The sequence below is a fragment of the Leopardus geoffroyi genome, chromosome B3 (genome assembly GCF_018350155.1).
Source record: "Leopardus geoffroyi isolate Oge1 chromosome B3, O.geoffroyi_Oge1_pat1.0, whole genome shotgun sequence".
Classification (NCBI taxonomy): Eukaryota; Metazoa; Chordata; class Mammalia; order Carnivora; family Felidae; genus Leopardus; species Leopardus geoffroyi.
In genome coordinates, this window is record NC_059337.1 from 28,554,847 (window position 1) to 28,561,560 (window position 6,714).

Here is a 6,714-nt window from a genome sequence, read left to right on the forward strand (position 1 = left end):
ACCTAACACCCGGTTTCATTAAGTTAGAAGGGTTTGGAAACACAGGCCTAGAAGTATAAAAAAATGACATATTCTCAACACTCTGAAACAACACTGTGAAGAAACCATCTCTCAACTAACATCTTGTCTCACTAAGTTGAAAGTGTTTGCAAATCTAGGCATGCAATTATAAGGAAAGTGCCATATACTCACCTCTGTGAAGCAACACTGTGGTGATATCATCTTGACATGAACATTTTATATCACTAAGTTTGAAGTGTTTAAAAAGTAGCCCTACAAGTGTAAGGAAAGTGCCATATACTCAATGCTGAAACAACACTGTGGAAAAATCATCTTTCAAGTAACATCTCTTTTTACTAAGTTAGAAATGTTTTGAAAGTAGCCCTGGATATATAAAGAAAGTTCCATAGGGGCGCCTGGGTGGCGCAGTCGGTTAAGCGTCCTACTTCAGCCAGGTCACGATCTCGCGGTCCGTGAGTTCGAGCCCCGCGTCGGGCTCTGGGCTGATGGCTCAGAGCCTGGAGCCTGTTTCCAATTCTGTGTCTCCCTCTCTCTCTGCCCTTCCCCCGTTCATGCTGTGTCTCTCTCTGTCCCAAAAATAAATAAACGTTGAAAAAAAAATTAAAAAAAGAAAAAAGAAAGTTTCATACACTCAATTCTGTGAGACAGCACTTTGAAGAAGCCATCTGTGAACTAACATCTTGTTTCATTAAGTTAGAAGTGTTGTAAAATCTAGGCTGGAAGTATAAAAAAAGTGTCATATTCTCAATTCTGTGAAACAGCACGGTGGAGACAACATCTCTCAATAACATCCGGTTTCACTAAGTTGGGATTGGTGTAAACCTAAGCTTAGAAGTATAAGGAACATGCCATATAGTCAACTCTGTGATACAACACTGTGTACAAACCATCGTTCAACTAATATCTTGTCACTAAAAGTTTAAGGAAAGTGCCATATACTCAATCTGTTATACAACACTGTGGAGAAATAATCTTTCAACCAACATCTTGTTTCACTAAGTTAGAAATGTTTAGAAAGGTAGGTCTAGATGTATAAGGAAAGTGCCATATTCTATATAGTGTGAAACAAACCTGGAAAGGCCATCTGAGAGGTAACATTTTTTTCACTCAGAATTGTTTGGAAACCTAGGCCGAGAGTATAAGGAAAGTGCCATATACTCAACTCTGTGAAACAACACTGTGTACAACCCATCTTTCCACTAACACCGTGTTTCACTAATTGAGAAGTGTTTGGAAATCTGGACTAGAAACATAAGAAATGTGTCATATTCTCAACTATGTGAAACAACACTGTGACCAATCTTTCAACTAACATCTACTTTCAAGAAGTTAGCAATGGACAGATCATCTAAAAAGAAAATAAACAAGGAAACATGGCTTTGAATGACACACTGGCCCTGATGGACTCAACAGATATATTGAGATCATTCCATCCTAAAACAGCATAATACACATTCTTTACAAGTGAACATGGGACATTCTCAGAACATACCACATGTTAGGTCACAAAATAGATCTGCACAAATACAAAAAGACTGAAGTCATTCCATGCAACTATTCTGACCACAGTGCTATGAAACTAGAAGTCAACTACAAGAAAAAGTCTGGAAAGACAACAAATACATGATAGTTAAATAACATTCTGCTAAATAGTGAATGCACAGTAGAAGAAGAAGAAGAAGAAGAAGAAGAAGAAGAAGAAGATAAAGAGGATGAAGAAGAAGAAAAATAAAAGAAGAAGGAGAGGAAGGAGGAGGAAGAAGAATGAGAAGGAGGAGGAAGAGAAATAGATGGAGGAGGATGAGGTGGAGGAGGAGGAGAAGAAGGAGGAGGAAGAGGAGAATGAGAAGAAGAGGGAAGAGGAGGAGAAGAAGGAGCAGGAGGAGAAAGGGAAGGGGGAGGTGAAGGATAAGAAGTAGAGAAAGAGGAAGAAGGAGAAGGAAAGGGAGAAGGAGAAAGGGGAGAAGAAAGGGAAGCATAACAGGAAGAGGAAGAGAGAGGAGGAGGAGAAGGAGAAATTTTAAAAGTGCATGTAAAAATCCAAAATCTATAAAGAACTTATCAAACTCAGCATCCCCAAAACAAATAATCCAGTGAATAAATGGGCAAAGGACATGAATAGGCACTTTTCCAAAAAATTCTTCCACAAAGCTAACAGACACATGAAAAGATGCTCCACATCACTCATCTTCAGGGAAATACACACCAAAACCATAATGACATATCACCTCACACCAGTCAGAATGGTTAAAATTAACAACTCAGGCAACAACAGATGTTGGTGAGGATGCAGAGAAAGAGAAACCCTTTTGCACTGCTGTTCAGAATGCAAACTGGTGCACCCACTGTGGAAAACAATATGGCAGTTCCTTAAAAAATTAAAAATGGAATTACCCTATGACTCAGAAATTGCAGTACTAGGTATTTCTCCAAAGGATACAGGAGGGGTGATTTGAAGGGGCACATGCATCCCAACGTTTTTAGCTTCATTATCAACAGTAGCCAAAGTATGGAATGAACCCAAATGTCCAACTGATGAATGGATAAAGAAGATGTGTTATATATGTACAAGGGAATATTACTCAGTGATGAAAAGAATGAAACATTGCCATTTGCAACAACGTGGATGGAACTGAAGTATATTATGCTAAGCAAAATAAGTCAGTCTGAGAAGGACAAATATATTATTTTACTCATATGTGGAATAAAGAAACAACAGATGAACCTATGGAAAGGGAAGAAAAAATAAGATAAAATCAGAGAAGGAGGCAAACCATAGGAAATCTTTAAAAAAAAAAAAGAACAAACTGAAGTTGTTTGGAGGGGAGGTGGGTGGGGTATGTGTTAAATGGATGATTAAGGGGGACGCTAGTTGGGGTGAGCCCTGGGAGTTATATATAAATGATGTCACTAAATTCTATTCCTGAAATCATTACTATACTATATGTTAAGTAAATTGGATTTAAATTTTTAAATAGTGCATGGAAAAAAATGAGAGTGGAAACATAATGGTGGAAGACTTCTGAATGCAGCAAAACCAAATCAAAGAGGGAAATTATAGCAATACAGGCCTACCACAAGATGCAAGAGAAATCTCAAGTAAACCACCTAGTCTTCCATCTAAAGAAGCTAGAAAAAGAACAAGAAACAAACTTAGAACCAGCAGAAGGAAGGAATAATGAAGATTGGAGCAGATACAAATTACATAGAAAGAAAGAAAGAAGAAAGAAAGAGAAAGACAGAGAGAAAGAGAGAGGAAGCAAGGAAGGAAGGAAGGAAGAAAACAAAAACAATAGAAGGGATCAATTAAAGCCAAAACTGGCTCTTTGAAAAAAATCAATAAAATTGATAAACCTCTAGCCAGATTTATCACGGAAAAAAAGAATGGACAAAAATACATCAAATCACCAATGAGAAAGGAGAAATAACAACTAATACCATAGAATACAATCATAAGGGCATACTATATAAAAATACATGCCAGCAAAATGCAAACCTAGAAGAAATGCTTAAATTCCTAGAAACATATAAACTACCAAAACGGAAAAAAAAAATAGAAAGAGGAAATTTGAACAGACTGATACCCTGTAAGAAAATCAAGTCAGTCATTAAAAACTTCTAACACACTATCCAGGACGGATGGCTTCACACGCAAATTCTACCAAACCATTAAAGAAGATTTAATATCTATTCTTCTTAAAGTATTCCCAAAAATGGAAGGAAAACTCTGGATTCATTCTATAAGGCCAGCATTACCCTGATACCAAAACCAGGTAAAGACACCACTACAAAAGAGAAGTGCAGGCCAATATCTCTTATGGACATACATGCAAAAACTCTCAGTACAAGAATAGCCAACATAATTCAATATCCGTAAAAAAAAATCAGTCACCACGATAAACTGGGATTTATTCCTGGATCACAACTGTTCTTCAATATTCACATGCCAATTATTGTGATATATCACATCAATAAGAGAAAGGTTACAAACCATAAGATCATTTCAACAGATGCAGAAAAGCATTTGGTAACATAAAACACCCACTCATGATAAAAAAGAAAAAACTTCAACAGAGTAGGGTTTGAGGGAACATACCTCATAATAAAGGCCATCTATGAAAAACACAGCTAACATCATCCTTAATAAGAAAATACTGAGGTCTTTTCCCCTTAGGTACAACACAGGGATGTCCACTCTTACCATGTTCACTCAAAATAGTACTGAAAGACATAGCCAAACCAATCAGACAAAAAGAAATAAAAGAAGTCCATATCAGTGTGGAAGAAGTGAATCTCTCACTATTGGCAGATGACAGGATACTATGTATAGAAAAGCCTAAAAACTCCACAATAAAAATGGCTAGAACTGATAAATGAATTCAGCGAAGTCTCAGGATCCATAAATCAATATACAGAAATTTGTTGCATTTCCATAAACTAATAATGAAGCCACCAAAAGAGAAATTAAGAAAACAATCCCATTTACAGTTGCACTCAAAATAATAACATACCAAGAATATACCTAACCAAACAGAAGAAAGACCTTACCCTGAAAATGATAAAACACTGATGAAAGAAATTCAAGATGACAGAAAGAAATAGAAAGACATTCTGAGCTCATGGATCAAAACAAACATGTTTGAAATGTCTATTGTACCCAGAGCAATCTACTAATTTAATGCAATCCCTATCATTTTTCACAGAACTAGAACAGACAATCCTAAAATTTCTGTGGAACCCTAAGAGACTCCAAAGGGCCAAAACACTCCTTAAAGAGAAAAGCAAAGCTAGGTGCGTGACAAAAATAGGTGGCACAAAAATAGACACACAGATCAATAGAACAGAAGACATCCAATGGCTAACAGACACATGAAAAGATGTTCCACATCACTCATGCTCAGGGAAATGCAAATCAAACCACAATGTCAGACCTCCTCACACCTGTCAGAAAGGCTAAAATGAACAACTCAGGCAGTAACAGATGTTGGCACAGATGTGTTGAAAGGGGATCCTTGCATATGGGTGGCTCAGTTGGTTGAATGTCTGACTTCAGCTCAGGTCATGATCATGGGTTTTGGGTTTGAGCCCCATGTTGGGCTCTATGCTGACAGCTCAGAGCCTGGAGCCTGCTTGGGATTCTGTGTCTCCCTCTCTCTCCACCCCTTCTTTCAATTTTTGTCTCTCTCTGTCTCAAATATAAAAATAAAATGTTCAAAAAAAGGAGGAGGAGTGCTTTCTAACACTCTCCTTAAAAAAATCATAACAGAGTGGCTGCACCAGTTTGCATTCCAACCAGCAGTGCTAGAGTGTTTCCCTTTCTCCATATCATCACCAGCAGATGTTGTTTCTTGTGTTGTTAATTTTAGCCATTCTAACAGATGTGAAGTGGTATATCATCATGGTTTTGTTTTGCATTCCCTTATGATGATTGATGTTGGGCATCTTTCCATGACTCTGTTAGCCATCTGGAAGTCTTCTTTGGAAAAGTGTCTATTCAGGTCCAATTCATAACTGGGCTGTTTGTTTTTTGGGTGTTGAGTTTGATAAATTGTGTCTCAATTTTGCATCCTAACCCTTTATCAGATATGTCCCGTGCAAGTGTCTTCTTCCATTCTTTAGGCTGTTTTTAGTTTTGTTGATTGTTTCCTTTACTGCGTAGGCCTTTTGATTTTGATGAGAATATTACCCCACCATCAAAAAGCATGGAGTCTTGCCATTTGCAACTATGTGGTTGGAACTAGAATGTGAAGCAAAATGAGTCCATTTGGAAATGACAAATATCATAGAATTTCACTGCCATGTGGAGTTTAACATATGAGATGGTGGGGAAGAGAAGAAAAGGGGGTGTTTAACAACAGAGAAGAAACTGAGGGTTGATGGAGGGAGGTGGGTGAGGGATGGGCTAGATGAATGATGGGTATTGTGATGAGCACTGGGTGTTATATGTAAGTGATGAATCACTGAATTCTACTGTCTGATAATAAGCTTTCCCTTTTAGGGCCCTTAGTGTCAAAGCAGAGATGACACATGCCTACATGAATTATTTGTGCAAATCTCTAATCACTGTCTTTGGTTTCTAGAAGCAGACCCATCCCCACCAGAATCAAAGGTGATGGTAGCTGAAATCATGGCAACAATCACCCTCCAGTAAAGGAGTTGAGGCTGCTTTCACTAGTGAAGAATGAGTGCCCTTATCTCTAATGCACAACAAGGGGTCTAGTTTCAGGAGTTTGGTGAAATATTTTTGCTGGTTTGGTGGATGAGAAATTGCACCAAATTCATTGTCCTATTTTCACTTTTCTGATGAGTGAGGCTGGACATTCATCACTTACAGCCATTTCCAGAATGTAGCCACTGTTCTCTGTTCTGGTAAGCCTGAACACACTCTCCTGGACATTCCCAGGGTACACAGACAGTGATCCAGGTCCATCCAGGAAATTTCACTCCTTGTAAAACTACTCAGCTGTTAGTGACTCACTTCTAATGACTGGAACATAGTCGGAGTAATAGGAGGTCAGTTTCAAAATTTCATGACACAAATTCTGTCCTTTTCTTCTTATTTGCTTTGTCCTGTGTTTGTTCTATCTCTCTCTGTGTCTCTCTATTCCTCTCTCACGCTCTCTCGGTCTTTTATCCTTCCCTTGTCTCTCTGCTCTCTGTCCTCATTTTCTCCCTCTGTTTCTCCTCTACCTC